Below are 17,847 nucleotides of genomic sequence, written 5' to 3' on the forward strand. Positions count from 1 at the left end.
GTGAGCCCCAGGCAGCCATGTGTTCAGTCTGGTGGCTGGGAGGTTATTCTGCTATGAGGGGACCCCAGCTCACCAAGTGGGAAGGCTGCCAGGGAGTGAGGATGCCTAGCCAGCCCGTGGCTGGTCCAACTGTACCAGGGCAGGCGCCAGACCGCGTGTGAACCACCCAGCTGAGCCCTGCCAGCCCTGAGGATGCACGAGGTCCTCTTCCACCACCACCTTTCCAAGCCTTTGCAGAGGGCTTGACTTTATCCCGCAGGCCTCCTTCAGTGAGAGGACCAGGCTAGGACTTGTACTAAAATTCTAAAATTCTGTTAAAATTAAAATAACTTTGATCTAAAATTGAGAAGCAGGGACTTCCCTGGTGGTCCAATGGCTAAGATGACACACTCCAATGCAGGGGGCCCGGGTTCGATCCCTGGTCAGAGAACTAGATCCCACGTGCTGCAACTGAGAGCTTGCACGCCCCAACTAAAAAGATCCCTCATGCCACAACGAAGACTTAGTGCAGCCGAACAGACAAATGCCATTGAGAAGTAAATTAAGCTCGCCTGAGTGGGACACCCTTTCTGCCTTGTCACCTGCTATTGGCCAGATCAGAACCAGTCCTGAGGATGAGACTGGGAGGGGCTGAGCCTGGCTCTCTCATGCACCTCATGGGGATGTCTCGAGGGCCACCTGACGCTCTGTGCTGAAATCTTGAATTTTATTCTTATAGAGTATTGTTCCTCTCGTCTACTGGATGAGGCAGGTCAGGACACACAAAGCTGTTGCACCATGTGAGGGCTTGATCTTGCTCTCCTGAGAAAGTTCTTATAAAAGCTGTGGACATAAAGATGAATGACTCATCTTTCTTTCTTTCTTTCTTTTTTTATAGGAAGACAGATGCTCTCAATTTGATGACCTTTTCTGTGATGATGAGGGGCTGAATTTATGCATTTGCTCAACAAGTATTTACCAAACAAAGTGTTGACTCTGTGGCAGGTGCGGAAGCCACACCCAGGGCTGGTATTCACCTGGGGAGTGCCAGCATGGGCGGCACCCTGGCCAGCACCCCACCAGTGCCCTCAAGATCCCTGAGGTTGGAGATTTCAACTCTCACTCTTGGAACCATCAGTGAACCCCACAGACGAAACCCCTACCCTCGGGCAGGGGGCATGACGTGAGTCAAGTGAGTGAACTAGGTGGTAAATTTACACTGCAAATAGAGTGCAGGTGAGCAAGGAGATGGCGGAGGTGTGTGTGCAGGTGTGGGAGCTTGGTGGGGGCGCGCTGAGAGGCTAAGCCAGTGGACATCTGGAGAACAGAGATTCAGGCAGAGGGCACTGGGCACTCGGGCCTCCCAGGAGGACTCTGGCATTGATTCTCAGTGAGGGGGAGCCCCCTGGAGAGGGTGGGCTGGGTAAGCCCTGAAGTCTGACCCACATTATGGCAGGCTGGCTCTGGCTGCTACAGCGAGTGTAGATTGGGCTGGACGTGGGGCAGGAGCCGGAAACAGAGTTGGGAGGCCGTGGTCAGCTGTACAGTCTTAGTTGTCACGTCAGGGAGTGGGGAGGTAACTGGAGGCTTCTGAACTGGGACAAGCTCTTATTTCTACTTTAGAGGAGAAACTCTGGTTGCTGCTGAGTTTTCCAGGGAGACAGGCTCAGAGTGGGGGTGATGGGTGGTGAGAAGCAGCTGGATGTGGGTTATGTTTTGTGGATTGATTCCTTTTATATGTTCTTCCTCCCATACATCCTTACAATGATCTGTCTGTGAGGAGTTATTACCCTCATCTTACAGGTAAGGAAACGGATGGAGTTAAAGATGCTTGTTGAAAACCAAGGAGGGGGCCTCCCTGGTGGCTCAGGGGTAAGGAACCTGGCTGTCAATGCAGGAGACATGGGTTCAATCCCCAATCCAGGAAGATCTCATGCTGCAGAGCAACTAAGCTCGTGCGCCACAAATACTAAGCCAGGACTCTAAAGCCTGGGAGCTGCAACTATTAAGTCCACCTGCCACAACTGCTAAAGCCCGCAGGCCCTGGAGCCCATGCTCGGCAACAAGAGCACACCACAATAAGAAGCCCATGCACGGCAACTAGAGAGTAGCCCCCGATAGCCACAGGTAGAGCAAAGCAACGAAGCCCCAGCACAGCCATAAATAAATAAATGAAATTATATATATATATATATATATTTTTTTTTTTTTTAAGCCAAGGAGGGATCCCAGGTGGTCCACTGGCTAAGAATCCACTGTGCAATTCAGGGGACACAGGTTCGATCCTTGGCCAGAGAACTAAGATCCCACATGCCATGGGGCCACGAAGCCCATGTGCCACAACTACTGAGCCTGCAAGCCACAACTAGAAAGTCTGTGCACTGCAGCTAAGACCCGACACGGCCAAATACATAAATCGTAAAAATAAAAGCCAAGGAACTTTTTATGGAAACTGAAACCCAAGGTCTGTGTGAGGCCAGCTCTTGGGCATCACCTGCTAGTTTGAGGACCACATCAAAGTGACGCACCTAACAATTCATGCAGCCCTTGTAGGAAAACTGCTTCTAAGGATGGAAGATGGTGGAAGATTCTTAGACAGAATCAAGCCTTGACCAGAAGGGTCCACTGTGACTGTCAGTGACATTGCCCAACATGAGAGCTAGAAACAGGTTTTAAACTGCTTTTATGCTAAAAAAGAAAAAAAGATGCTTTCCTATTGAGTTGTCATCAGTGGAACTCTGATTAAACAACTGGTTGAATGATAAACCCATTAAGGAAACCAGGGATCCCAGTGTGTGTACCTCACAATCACTCAGGCGACTTGGGGACCCCAAAGCACAGCTTGTCTGCCACCTACGTGTGTACTGCTTACAGCCCAAAGTGTGATAGCTGGGGCACATGAATCTAGGGAAAGGAGTGTTTGAACAGGATGGACATTTATCTCAGAGAAAGCCAGTAAATTAACAGCAGAGCACGTCTCATCCTGATCTGAGTTTAAACCAACACTTAGCTCAGGAAATCAACCCCGAATATTCACTGGACTATGACTGTTGCTGAAGCTCCAATACTTCGGCCACCTGATGTAAAGAGCCGACTCACTGGAAAAAGACACAGATGCTGGAAAAGATTGAAGGCAGGAGAAGGGGATGACAGAGGATGAGATGGTTGGATAGCATCACCAACTCAACAGACATGAATTTGAGCAAACTCTGGGAGACAGTGGAGGACAGAGGAACCTGGTGGGCTGCAGTCCATGGGGTTACAAACAGTTGGACACGACTTAGCGATCAAACAACAACAAAAGAGATCTGAGATTCCACAAAAGGTAGTTTATGTGAGGTGTGTGTGTGTGCCTGCTAAGTCACTTCGGTCATTTCTGACTATGAGACCCTGCGGACTGTAGCACAACAGGCTCCTCCGTTCATGGGATTCTCCAGGCAAGAATATTTAACTGGGTTGCCATACCCTCCTCCAGGGGATCTTCCTGACTCTGGGATCAAACCTGCGTCTTTTATGTCTCCTGCACTGGCAGGTGGGCTTGCTACCACTGGTGCCACCTGGGAAGCCCAGTTTATGTGAGCTGTTTATGCACAAATACATAGGCATTGGGAGGGAGAATTTACAGCACATAAACACAGAAATAATTTGTTTTCCTCACTGAGATCATTTAAATGCTATTTTCTAAGTATTTAAAAATTGTGAACCATTTTTTAAATGTCTTTAATTTGTTACAACATTGCTTCTGTTTTTTGTTTTGGTTTTTCGGTTGCAAGCCATGTGCGATAGCTCCCTGACCAGGGATCGAACCCACACTTCCTGCATGGGAAGGTGAAGTCTTAACCAGTAGACCCCCAGGGAAGCCCCTAAGTGCTGTTTTCTGATGAAGAAGACTTCTAATGTGCACATAGGTGGTTATGTGCAGAGAACATTCATCCTGTAAGTTCAGTTCAGTTCAGTCGCTCAGTAGTGTCCGACTCTTTGCAACCCCATGAATCGCAGCACACCAGGCCTCCCTGTCCATCACCAACTCCCAGAGTTCACTCAAACTCATGTCCATTCAGTGATGCCATCCAGCCATCTCATCCTCTGTCATCCCCTTCTCCTCCTGCCCCCAATCGCTCCCAGCATCAGAGTCTTTTCCAGTGAGTCAACTCTTCACATGAGATAGCCAAAGTACTGGAGTTTCAGCTTTAGCATCATTCCTTCCAGAGAAATCCCAGGGCTGATCTCCTTCAGAATGGACCGGTTGGATCTCCTTGCAGTCCAAGGGACTCTCAAGAGTCTTCTCCAACACCACAGTTCAAAAGCATCAATTCTTTGGCACTCAGCGTTCTTCACAGTCCAACTCTCACATCCATACATGACCACTGGAAAAACCATAGCCTTGACTAGATGGACCTTTGTTGGCAAAGTAATGTCTCTGCTTTTCAATATGCTATCTAGGTTGGTCATAACTTTCCTTCCAAGGAGTAAATGTCTTTTAATTTCATGGCTGCAGTCACCATCTACAGTCATTTTGGAGCCCCCAAAAATAAAGTCTGCCACTGTTTCCACTGCTTCCCCATCTATTTCCCATGAAGTGATGGGACCAGATGCCATGATCTTAGTTTCATCCTGTCAGAGAGGATATCAATTCTGCTTTCCCAAATTAATGAGTAGATAGTATTTCCAGGAGGAGAAGGCAATGGCACCCCACTCTAGTACTGTTGCCTGGAAAATCCCATGGACAGAGGAGCCTGGTGGGCTGCAGTCCATGGGGTCGCTAAGAGTTGGACACGACTGAGCGACTTCATTTTCACTTTTCACTTTCATGCATTGGAGAAGGAAATGGCAACCCACTCCAGTGTTCTTGCCTGGAGAATCCCAGGGACAGGGTGCCTTGTGGGCTGCCGTCTATGGGGTCGTGTAGAGTTGGACACGACTGAAGCGACTTAGCAGCAGCAGCAGTATTTCCAGGACATTCAAAAGAGGCTCTCCTTGATTTAAACAGGTCAAAAATCCTCTGAAAATATTCCTTAAATGTAAAACTAACTTAAATTTCTTCCTCGTAAAATTGGGTTCTTGAGAGTGTTAATTCAAAGTATCTCAGTTCAGTTCATATCATCTTACAAATATGAAGAAAACACACATCCTACTTACTTTTCATCAGCAAGCTAACCTCTCCTCGGGAGGACACAATGTGATAACAATTTTCATCTCTGGGGAGAAAGTTCTGGTTCTCGGGGCACAGAGGGCAGAGCAGAGGGGTGAGCCATAGAGGCCCCCCTGCGAGGCTGCGCCTTCTTTAAATTCCACCGAGGACGGCAGTTTGGATGGAGACCCCAAAATCTATTCTGTCCATCTGTTTTATTATTCTTAGAACAACTGTCAAAAGTTGCCCAGGGATCAAGTTGCAAACATACTAATTTGCCTTTGAAAAGTAGGCCCTGGGGGAGTTCTGGAACTCTGCTTATAAATTCAGAATCCCATCAGCGTGCCTGCTCGCCTTTGTGGAGGTATGAGCCTGCGCTTCCAGGCTCACATCTGCCTCCACGCCGGGATGCGCCCACAGACCCACATCCCGCTTCATAGGCAAATGAAGGCAGGACCAAAGGGACTTGGCATCTTAAGGGCTGGCTTAAGATGACTAGCAGGCCCCCTTTTTTTTTTTTTTCAGGAGGCAGTTCCTTCATGGATCACTGATGGATTAAGGACGAAAGCTTTGTGGTGGAGCGTTTAAATGGGTGGACACAGCGGAGGAACACATATTCGGTGTTCTTTAATGTCCCAGGACCAAGTTAGGAAGGTTGGAGACTGGAATGAAGAAGCATTAGAAGAAATAAACTGAAGAGAACTATTAATATCATAAACCACTATATACTGTATCATTTCATTTTTTTTATGATTCTGATGAAAGTAATGAGAAGATCATTGGACACCTGTGATACCAGACGTGGCTTTGTAAGTCATAATGAGCAATGTCCCAGGAGTCATCAGGTTAAAATATTGTGCATTTTGGAAACATGCCACACTGTTGGAAACTGAGGCAGCTTGTACTTCTCAAGTTAAAGGCATGTGCACAATACAACGTGAAGTCCACATGACTCCTGCATAGCTCCCACGCATGACATGTGATCGCATCTTGGGAGGGTAGATGGGGGCCCTGGCCCTGATCCTCAGAGCTTCCAGCACCCCCCACCCCAGCCCCAGGGGTCTCTGTCAAGTCCCAGGGTATAAGGTCAAATGCTTTCATCCAGGTCTCCTGCACTGCAGGCAGATCCTTTACCATCTGAGCCAGCAGGGAAGACCTTTCACAGCACAGAACCCAGAGACATATTAGAAGTACAACTTTCAAAGTACTCATTGTAGAGTTTGGTAAAATGCCGCTGAATAAACTAGAGAGGACACCCTTTCAAGGCCAACGTGATGGCATGTGGATTGTTCTCCCCTGCAGATGACCAAGGAAGCATTCCACTTTGATTAAAAAAAAAAATTTACTTGTGTGTGTTGCAGATTACTCAGGTGCAAAACCCGCAGGGAGCCCACTGCAGACACTGAGGTTGACAGGCCCAAAAGGGATCACCACGTGGATTGGTCTGCTTTGTCCCTCTTCGGCTTTGTATGATCTCTTATTATCATAAGGCATGTATTACCCTTTTTGGAGATCTGAATAACAGAAAGTCTCACTTTTGAACATGTTGATTCTAACTGCAGAGACTGCTAAATGCTCTGGGATGCTGTTTATGGCATCATGTTCCTTTTAAAATGGGACCGATAATTAGTAAACTGAAATTTGATTAATGTTGGATTAAGAGGTTCCGATGTCTTGCTGCAAAGTGTGTACTGGGAGAGATCAGCCTTAGGAAACTCATGTCTTCCCCTCTCCAAGATGAGAGGATAAATTTAAAAGCCTGATTTTTTTTTTTTAAAGAGAATTCAGTTGGTGTGCAACAGTTCATAATGTAGGATTCAGTTTTTTACTCACTCTTTTTTGTTTTCTCACTTTGAAGCTGGAGCCAATGAATTATTTGAGAGAGGACAAAATAAACTGGAAATAAAAGTTCTCCCCCAGAAACGCTATGGGTGAGCCCCCTGGTTCTAACAGAGGGACCTGGTGTGTTAGATGGCACAGGCCTCCTCTAACCAAGCTCAACTGCAGAATTCCAAGACCATGAAGATCTGCTCTGAAAGGTATCCGTGTGTGTATGCATGCTAAGTCACTTCATTCGTGTCCGACTCTTTGAGATCCTATGGACCATAGCCTGCCAGGCTCCTCTGTCCATGGGATTTCCCAGGCAAGAATTCTGGAGTGGGTTGCCATGTCCTCCTCCAGGGGATCTTCCTGAGTCAGGGATTGAACCCACGTCTCTTATGTCTCCTGCATTGGCAGGTGTGTTCTTTACCAGTAGAAGCTCTCTAAAAAGTATAAAGTCTGCGAAAATGACCACTAAATTTTAAATCAATACCATTTTGTGATCTTCAGAGTTAAGGTTAGGGATGCCTCTTTGTAGTTTCGCTGGGATTATAAAAAGGTGTGTAATGGCCAAAAGTTTTTCCATGCTCCATGGCCAGGAGGGTCCATATTTCTTCCTCGGCTGCATCTTAAAATTCATACTCTTGTTTGCCTACTGCTGAAGAGTGTGGTAGAATCAGGAATAATGGCTCCCTGTGAAGCTTGCCATTCCCAAAGTAACCAGCTGAACTCGAAAGAAATGCATCATTTATGGAATGACCTTTCGCTCTTTGAATATTCCGACATTCATAGATGTTAAATGCCTAGAAATCCTAGCAGCACTATGGAGAAAGGTGGAAAGGGTCAGCCAATACCCTCTTGCCTACTCTTGACAGGATGACCGTCTCCACTTTTTTTAGCATCTTTCTAACAGCAATCTGTATCGGGGAACAACAGTGGAATTTGGGTCATCATGACCAAATGATTACAGTGCAAACCGAGATTCTTTCGAGACCCAGCAGGCTGCTGGTCCCTATGGAAACAAAACCTCAGACAGTGTCCTCCACTGGGTTGGAGGAGGCGGTGGAGGCTTTTGTGCCTGGGGAGATTTCTTCCACAACCTTCCAGCACCAGACCCCAGAGCTTCCTCCCAACTCTCTTCTTATTGAGATGCAAATTAATCTCTCTGGCTGATTACACTTCCCTTAAGGCTACCGACACACGCAGCTGTAACCAGAGTTTGTGAACTCCCCAACAAGTGACTTCAGCTGACAGCCTTGCCTGTGCAGATTGGCCGGTGGCAGGAGCTGGGCAGCCAGGACTTCGCTATGGCGAGTTACTGGCGGTAGGAAATTTACATACAGTTACGAATGAAAATGACAACCCTATATGACCGTATCCCTAGGATTCAGAAACAGACTCTGAGGCAGTGTCACTTGAGGTCTCAGACTGAAGGACCACACCACTCCTGTGGATCCTGGGTTTCACTGCTTCACCTCCAGACCTCCTTCCTGGCTGCTCTTCTGTAACCTGAACGCTGTTCGAACCCATCTCTCTAACTATTAACAGCTCTAAGAATATAGGATGACTAAACAGCCATCACTTACTTTTCATGGCTCTGAGAATACGGGATGACTAAATAGCCATCACTTACTTTTCATGGCTCTCAATACACTTCTATTAATTAAAAACCAGTGGATAAGAATCCGTCTGCCAGTGCAGGGGACCTGGGTTTGACGATGCCTGATTGGGAAAGATCCCACAAGTCTCGGAGCAACTAAACCCATTGGTCATACTACTGAGCCCATGTTCTAGAGCCCTTGAGCTGCAGCTACCGAAGCTGCCCTACAGCCTGTGCTCCCCAGTAAGAGAAGCCACACCACGAGAAGCCCAGGTGACACGAGGAAGAATAGCCCCTACTTTCAGCAACTAGAGAAAGCCCACGTGCACCAAGAGAGACCCAGCGAAGCCAAAAATAAATAAACACATAGAAACATAAATTTAAAAATTAAAAATTAAATCAGATATAAAGTCACCATTCCAATTGTTGAGATTTCCACCTAAATGTCCTTCAATAACTTTTTGCGGTGGTGATGTAAGCGTTATTATTTACAAAGTGATAGAAAAGCAATATGCGCAAAACACTATGTTGGGGGATTCAGCTGCAAGGTAAACACTCAATAATGGGGAAAGGACTTAAAGTGTGTCTTTCTGTACAGAGATATATACTCTACTTGTAGAGCTCTATTTCTTGGAAAATGAAGATTTTCAATTTTGAAAAAGAAATGCTGTTTTATAAAATATGAGTCATTTTTGTCTTGTTTTCCAAAATGTTTTCTTTAAAAAACTGAATGAATCTCTCCTCTTTGGCTCTCCCTTCACACATATGCATGTTTATAAAGTCCTAGGAGGAACGGACAGCTTCTAGTCAATCAGGAGACAGAAGAGGCTAGAGATGGCTGATCTGGCAGGTACACGGACAGCTGAGGAATGGGAGGCCCCTGGGTCACAGCAGACAGACAACCACTGGTGGGGGGGAATGGGGGTGACCCAGGGGGAATCCTGGGGGGTCCCCACACCCCAGTGAGGAGGAACATCCCCTGTGAAGGTTGGGATGAGATAGAGTGGACCAGCCATGGATCTGAGTGGGAAGTGAGGAGAAGGGGCGCTGCTAGTGCCATTTCACGAAGCAAGGTGTCAGCCTGGCTTCTGTGCACATTGTTAGAGTCACACTAGCTTTTCGTGGAGGGATGTGCTTCTGTCTAACCGTGATGGGTCATGCAGCAAAAATAGCAAAGTGGTGTCTTCTTCTCCCTCCTTGAAGGTTCCCCTTGGCACCACCATGTGCCTCCCTCTGGCTTGGTTCCTGGTTGGTACGCAAGGATACAGGTAGTGCCTGCCCCCTTCTTGGGTACCAAGCTTTCACAGGGGGTGAGGGGAGGTGGACTTTCTACACAGAAGGGAGGAGTGATCTCCAGCCTTCATCTGAGCACCTCCGATGGTGAAAAGTACTTCTGAGACCTGATTCCATGGATGGGCGCTTCCACAATTCACAACAGAGATCTGAAACACTGGTATTTAAGGGCCCAGGCTCGCACTGTGTATGGTGACTGCAGTCATGAAATTCAAAGACACTTGCTCCTTGGTAGAAAAGTTAAGTCAAACCTAGACTGTGTATTAAAATGCAGAGATACCACTTTGCCAACAAAGATCTGTCTAGTCAAAGCTAGTCTTCCCAGCAGTCACATATGGTTGTGAGAATTGGACCAAAAGGAAGGCTGAGTTCCCAAGAATTGATGCTTTTGAACTGTGGTGCTGGAGAAAACTCTTAAGTCCCTTGGACTGCCAGGAGATCAAACCAGTCAATCCTAAAGGAAATCAACCCTGAATATTCACTGGAAGGACTGATGCTGAAGTTTAAGCTCCAATACTTTGGCCACTTGATGTGAAGAGCTGACTCATTAGAAAAGACCCTGATGCTGGGAAAGATTGAAGGCAGGAGGAGAAGGGGACAACAGAAGGTGAGGTGGTTGGATGGCATTATCAACTCAATGGACATGAGTTTGAGCAAACTCCAGGAAATGGTGAAGGACAAGGAGGGCTGGCGTGCTGCAGTCCATGGGGTCACAAAGAGTCAGACATGACTGAGCAACTGAACAACAACCAGGCTTGCAGTGTGATAAAGACCATGGTGACACTTACTGGGCTCTCACTTAGGACCAGGCTCTTTCACCTGTGTGGCCTTCTGACCATCTCATCTCCCCTAGGAGGGGGACAAATGGGGCTCTGGGTCTCAGTGTCAGGGAGACGTGGTCCAGGGGTCTGTGGTGAACAGGGGGACAGGCAGCCAGCTGGTTAGGAGGCTGATTGCTGCCAACAGCAGGGGAGGCCCTGTGGGGTCAGAGGTTTTGATTCTTTAAGAAAAATCAGAAATCTAGATTTTGTAAAATGCACAATTTCCCAACTTCTCAACCTGTCTGACAAACTCAATTTTTACGAGTGACGCTGGAGGCCGCTACAGTTTATACGAGGTCCATCTGAGGGGCCAGATTCAGTTGCAGGTGGCTGGTTTTTGGGCTCTTGGGTTTCGCACGGTTGCGCCAACATTGACCTAGAACCCGCTTCCTGGATGCCTCTGTTCACTACTCCCCATTCTGCAGCCCTTGCTCCTCCTCTCTGACCCCCCAGGCTCCTGAGACCATTCCTTCTTGGTTTTTCTCCCTGAGCTGTATGGACCGGCTTCTGTGGACCTGCTCTGGGTTGGTTGGGCTCTTATGATGTGGTCCCAGAGTGACACCCCTATTTGCCATGTGTGCCAAGAGTGGCACAGGGACCATGCCTGTTCTTCCTGATGTGGTCTCACCCTCATGTCCTGGATCTCAAATCTGTGCTCAGTCACGATACTCGGGTTGCAGACACCACCTATGGCCACGCGGAGTCACCCTTGGCCTCTAGGAACCCAGCTAAGCCCACGGGTGTGGCTTTTTGGGCTCCCCTCTTGGTCTTATCTGGACGGTTTGAGTTTGGTAGACTCATCTGTTGGGATGATCCTCATTTCTGATGTTACCTTGGATCAAGTTCACCCTCTCAGTTTCCCTTAAAAATGGTCTTTACTTTGATAAACAGGTGTTCTAGACCTTTGTGAAAATTGCTGGATGGAAGCAGACTTGAGCAAAGCCTCGGCCCACATGGGATCAGGACACTAAGGCCCCGGTTGGTCGGTGGCCACAAACGACTGCATTCATATTTAGCCACAGTAAAGTCGCCCAGCTTCTGTAGGCCTGAACCCTCTCCCACTGGCCAGACGGTTATGATATTTTATCTTGTGTTTAACCAAAATTAAGATGTATATTTACAAACTTTCTCTAACTTCTGAAATGAGTAATCTTATCAAATATCATGCATGTGTTTGGGATACTTCATTCTATGTGGACTCATCCTTTTCTGGAGGCTTACACGCACAAGGGACTATGCAATCTGCCCCAATTCATCCTTTAATCCTATCTGAAAATGAGGAAAACAGTTTCCTGTTTTCAGTTCTGGGTGCATCCTTAATTTACATGACTTCTGAAGAAACAATTCTCCTGGTTCTGAGATCACTGTTGTAAATTTGTTCCACAACCCGATATATGTGGCCTTGGAGGATGGATCTTACTGGCAGGGGCCAATTCGCTCTTTTTTCTTATTGTGTTCTCAGTGTTTTGAGTCTTCATTCATACACCAAGACACTTCTGCCAGCTCCCAGATGAAAAAGCTGGTGGACAGATGGAATGGGGTTCGCAGTGAAGCCCTCCCATGAGCACTGTGGACAGCGACCCTCAGAACGGAGTCTCCGCAGACCCCACGCCATGCGGCTACAATGGGGGCTTCCTCTACCCCACCTCCCTTTTTCTTTCTCAGAAAATGTTTTCATTTTCTAATAAAATACCAAATCTCATTTCTTTTTCCCCTCCACAGCCTCAAGCCATCCCTGGAAACATGCCATTTCCTTATTCTCTACCTTTTGAAATATGCTTCCAAGGTATCAGAGCACAAGTCTGCTTGTGGTTTATTCTGTTATTCTTACACAAACTCTGGGACAAACTGTTACTTTCGGCAACATCCAAGTCAGCCTTTCACTGATGCTGAGCAAATGAATGCATCTAAGATATAGCTCCCAGTGTCTGCTTCCTCTGTCTTCTGAAAGAGGGTGTGCTGGCCAGCAATTTATCAAATGCGGACTTCCCTGGCAGTCCAGTGGTCAAGAATCCACCTGCCAATGCAGGGGACTTGGGTTTGATCCCTGATCTGGGAAGATTCCAATTGCCATCAAGCAGCTAAGCCCATGCGCCCCAACTATTTTTAAGCCCACACATCCTAGAGCTCATGCTCTGCAACGAGAGAAGCCACTTCCATGAGCAGCCAGTGCACCGCAGCTAGACAAAGCCTGTGTAGCAACGAAGACCCAGTGCAGCCAAACATAAACTTATCAAACGCTTGCTGCCCTTAGCAGAATGTACCTTGGAGTGGATGTCAAGCAGCTGAAGTCCCTACTGCAGCTCTACTTTGCCTTCAGGCAGCTCAGCAGGTAGACTAGAAAAACAGTATGCATGCCTCACCCCCTCGCCCCCATCCCCCACCGATGGACTGTGACCCCTGACCCCAAGCATGCTCCATCCTGAGCACTCTGACCCCAGCCAGGAGCATCTCCTCTCCTAGCGGCACTGCTATTATCTGGCATGTGTTTCTCTTCCCTGAAGCTGTTCAGCTCTAGGCTCCTGTTTCTCCCAGTGCTCCAGGTGAAGGCTGGGGCCTTGGTGCTGAGGCTGAACCCCGCAGGGATATGGATTCTGCTTGCCCACCTGCCGAGGTGACCCTTCACTCCCCTCCTCCTTGCTCTCCCCATTTCCTCCACCCATCTCTCTCAGTCCCCCACTTCTCCCAAATCTACTCTTTAAGGGGATGCTCCAGGCCGTCTGGCCTTGATCCTCTTCCCGTCACCCTCCACACATCTAGCAGGCCACCTGCCTGAGGGAGGTGCCCCATCTTCCCCTGCTGCAGGCCAGACCCTCAGGTCTTTTCAGAGCCCCTCCTGTTACCCCTGCAATGCCTTTATCACCTCTGTCCTTCCAGACGTGTGTGTGCATGTGTGTGCGTGCATATGAATGTGTGTGTGTGTGTCGGTCTGTCCTGCACTCTGCTGGACGGAAGCATCCGTGGGCCTCAAACGTGATGCATTCTCTCAGAGTGCAGTCCTGAGCAGATGCTGTGCCCTCACTTGGAATATTTATTCGTATTCCTGTTCTCAGCAGCTAGGACAGTGCCTGGCACGTGGCAGAACCCAGACCATGTTGACAAATGTGTCACTGACCCCGCACCACCTGGCACCGTCTGCCTCCTCTTCCTACACTTCTCTCAAGTGTGTGAAGACAAACGGAGGGACATAAGGTCTTCTGAGGAGAGAGAACAGAGGTCCCAGGGGCAAGGGAAGGAAACAGAATGGTTACAGTTTTAGGAAGAGGGGCCATTTCTGAAAGTGTGTAAACTGAGAACACGACTGAGCAATGATAGGAAGAAGTTAGCAGTCTAAAAAGAGATGCTCTGAAATCATCAAGTCTCCCTGCTGATGGAAAATGATGCTAAACTTCACTGGCGAAGGAGGGCCAACATGATAGGCACCTCCATCCACACCGACCATGGAGATCATGCGCTCCCAGAGGGGGATGTGCACTTTTAGAGGCCACCGTCTGTGTGGTTTAGGGAGACCTCCTCCTAGCAGGCCCACTGCCCGCTGTGTGCAGCCTCTCCTAACACGAGTTCTCTGAGCAGGAGCAGGGAAGCCCTAGCCTGATGGTTCCAGAAACCTGAGTCAACCGCAGTCTGATTTGGGAACCTCGAGCTGGCCCAGAACCTGCAAATAAGACACGTGGCAGGTCCTGTCCGCAGCCCTCCAGGCACAGGTCTGGGCCCCCTGATGGCCCACAGGGGACGGAAAAAGCAGAAGACTGGTGAGCTGGCCCACATCTCTCAGCAGGACAGGGGCTGCAGGACAAAGGCCCACGGAGGAAGTGACCAGAAACCCGGGAGGCAGGGGGGGCTAGAATGAGACATCACTGAAGGTGCTTTGCCAAACAGATCCCTGCCGAATTCACATTCTTTGGGGGAATCCTGTAAGACAGTGCTATTTTACAATCTCCTACGAGCCTTCAACACAGTTGTGACTGTTTGATTGCTTAGCATACAGCAGGGTACCCCAGACAGGAACTCCTCTAATGTTAAGTCTAAGCTGGGTTTATTGCTCAGAAAAGATCTCCAAAAGGCACATTCGTTCCACCAATGCCCCCAGTCCTCAGTTTAGTAACAATTGTTATGTCTTTTTGAATGCTGTGCTGTGCTTAGTCACTCAGTTGTGTCAGACTCTTTATGACTCAATGGACCGCAGTCTTTCAGGCTCCTCTCTTTTTCCAGGCAAGAATACTGGAGTGGGTTGACATGCCCTCCTCCAGGGAATCTTCCCAACCCAGGGATCAAATCCAGGTTTTCTGCATTGTAGGTGGATTCTTTACTGTCTGAGCCATCTGGGAAGCCCAAGAATATTGGAGTGGGTAGCCTATCCCTTCTCCAGGGGATCTTCCTAACCCAAGAATCGAATCAGGGTTTCCTGCATTGCACATGGGTTCTTTACTAGCTAAGCTACCAGGGAATCCCTTCTTCGTGGATATTACTGAACAAAATTGATATAGAACTGCCTATATTTCTACTTCTGATTAAATATCACCCAGAACTGAATCCCAGTGGACATATTTGAGTTGAGTACTGGTCACTAGCTGGGGTGGGGGCTGGCTCCCTGGGGAAGTCAGGCTCTCCATCTGAACCAGAAGGGACCCTATGTGTCCTGAGTTGTGTTACTTCCTTGTGTTAGGCAACAATTTCCTCTAAAAATGATGACACAGAGGGAAAGAGGAAAATGGTGCCCATGGTTCCTTTTCTAGTCAGTCCTGACTCGTCTGTAAACTGAAGGTCAGTTTAGTACACAGGCAGAGTGAAATAAAACCAGAGAAGTTTCTTTTGTGCAGAGTTTTCAGTCCTGGCATCTACCCACAAGTTATGAAATATGAACTGGGTAATTCCAGTGGTTCCATACCTGAGTTAGATGCTTTTATGTTTTGTATACTAAACTGACATTGCACAATATAAAGAATAAAAAAGTAATGCTAATCATCTAAATTTTTAACATTCCTTTATCTAAAATGCTGTTAAACAGCAAATTAAAAAAACACCATGACAAGTCAGAGAAAAATTGCCAGAGAATGGAAAATGCTTTATATTTTAGCCTCCTTGAAGGCACTTTCTCTGCTTTTTAAGTAAAGGGCCCACAGTTTCATTCTGCACTGGGACCTGGGTTATATCGTAAGCCCGGGTTTCAGGGATATCCAGGGCATTAATAACCTTCTCAGCCCTTGGGAGGGTTTGAGGGGCTGGGGGTGGTGGACCCTACAAACTACCCCCTATCTCTTGGGGCATCAGGCGACCCTGCTGCTGTACTAGGGTCTGAACCTCCAAGGTGGCCCTGAAGTGAGAGAGTTAGGATCCCCTCAGCTCCTTGGTCCTACTCAGAAGACCATCTCTGCTGGAAGCTCACTCCTGTGAAAGTCACCAGGACCCCGCTGGACCTGACCATGCATACAATCCTAAAGAGCCCAAGATGACCACTCAAGAACACTGTGAGTCCCTCTGTTTGCTCCAGTGTCCTCTGTCTAGGACCCGGTCCTGCCACCTGGGGACAGTGCCCCTCACAACACTCCAGCACAGCCTACAGCTCTCTCCCTGGCATCTCAGCCCCACTCCCTGGCTGCCTTTGATTTGGTTAGTTTGCCTATCTCTTCCAGGCAGCATGGGGCAAGGACTACACCTGCCTGCTCCACCCTGGACCCCAAACCCCAGCTCTTGGCTGGGCAGATTCTGAGCCCACAGGGGCTGACTGGAGACACCCATACAAGGAGACACTCACAATTAGCATGTGTTTGGTTATTTGGTGTGTTTTAAACTTCAAACCTAAGGCTTATGTCAGTGAAGCAGTGGATTCCAGACACCAGCGGTGACAGCAACTAGGTTAGATTTTTGTTAAAGCACGTGAATGAGAGCGCCAAGGACGCTTTAACATAGTGTTAAAGGAGCAGTTCATTATTAATAGCCTAGGCAGATATCTATAAATATTTTAAAAATCTAAAAATTAGTAATTTTTTAAAGAACAAAAATACAAACACCTTCACTTTTCTTTTCTCTTATTTTTTCCTACTTTTCTTAACGTTTCTTCTCCTTATACCTTTGGTTTTTGACCTGAATACTAGCTCTTTTGCAGGCAGAAAGTAGAGAATAAAGTAGTTAAGTGATTGCAAAGCTTTCCCCATTGATTATATCTCTATTATAAAGATTACTGATAATGTTTTAAATAATTTATTTGAATAGCACTAATTAAATCTTCTCAAGGTGTAAGGCAAAAGAAACATATTTAACATTTTATAATGATCAACATCGTAAGTTTATTACTTTCCCTTTGCTAACGTCCATACTAAGCCATCCTCTGAGATGTCCACCTAGCTATTTTATGAGCAATTTGGGGAAAGAGCACTTCCTCACTCATGTGAGCATCAGTGGCCCTAAGCCCACATCCACTTCAGTTCAGTGTGGCAGCTTGAAGAATTTTTAAAATGATGCTGAATCCTATCCTTTGAACTTTTAAAAATAGTGTTTCCCCTTAAACCTGATTATTCTGAAGCTGCATTAATTCCGACTGGAGAAAGCAGTGTCCAACAACACAACAAAGCGTGGCTTTTGTAATGAGCAGCTCCATAAGTGGAGAAGGTGACGTGACAAAAATCACAATGGACCTCTAGCAAACGGAATTTTCCTGTTTGCAAATGACTTTTTCTTGCCATGGCCCAACGTCCTTGACTGATGAGTGTCCAGCTCATCATTGAAACCCGACAAGCCAATTGCTAAAAAGATCCTTCTCATTTCTGCCAAGAACCTTTCTGTAACAGCCTGTGAAATAAAAACTCCACCGCAGAAGGCTGAATCGGCACCAGCCGTGAGATTAAGTCCAGAGTGCGGTGGAGGTCCCTGCTACAGAACGCCTGCTCCGAAACACCACCCCAGGCCGGACAAATCGGGAGGGGGCAGGCCAAGGGGGATAATGCCCCCCAGCCCCCCGGGGAGGGACCAGATGGGATCTAATAGCTCTTTTCTACTACTAATTTCTATGATAATTCCGAGTTGCCACATGGCATATGTACTTTTTTCTTAATCTAAAGACAGAATATCAGTCAATGAAGTGACCAGGATTTTAATGAAAGGTATTTTTCATGAACTGTATCTATTCACACGTGGTATTTCTCACCCACCCCTTGCCCCCACCCTCCAGCAGCGTGCCACTGATGGCAAGGTTGGGAGAAGTA

General features: G+C 47.5%; 1 protein-coding gene across 1 annotated transcript in view; it reads right to left on the reverse strand.

Moving 5' to 3' along the window:
- The window catches only part of RALGAPA2 (Ral GTPase activating protein catalytic subunit alpha 2), a 252,419-nt gene that overhangs the window by 39,972 nt on the left and 194,600 nt on the right, over positions 1 to 17,847 (reverse strand). The gene's annotated exons all lie outside the window — the stretch shown is intronic.

Source organism: Capricornis sumatraensis, chromosome 15, assembly GCF_032405125.1.
Source record: "Capricornis sumatraensis isolate serow.1 chromosome 15, serow.2, whole genome shotgun sequence".
In the NCBI taxonomy this organism is placed as follows: Eukaryota; Metazoa; Chordata; class Mammalia; order Artiodactyla; family Bovidae; genus Capricornis; species Capricornis sumatraensis.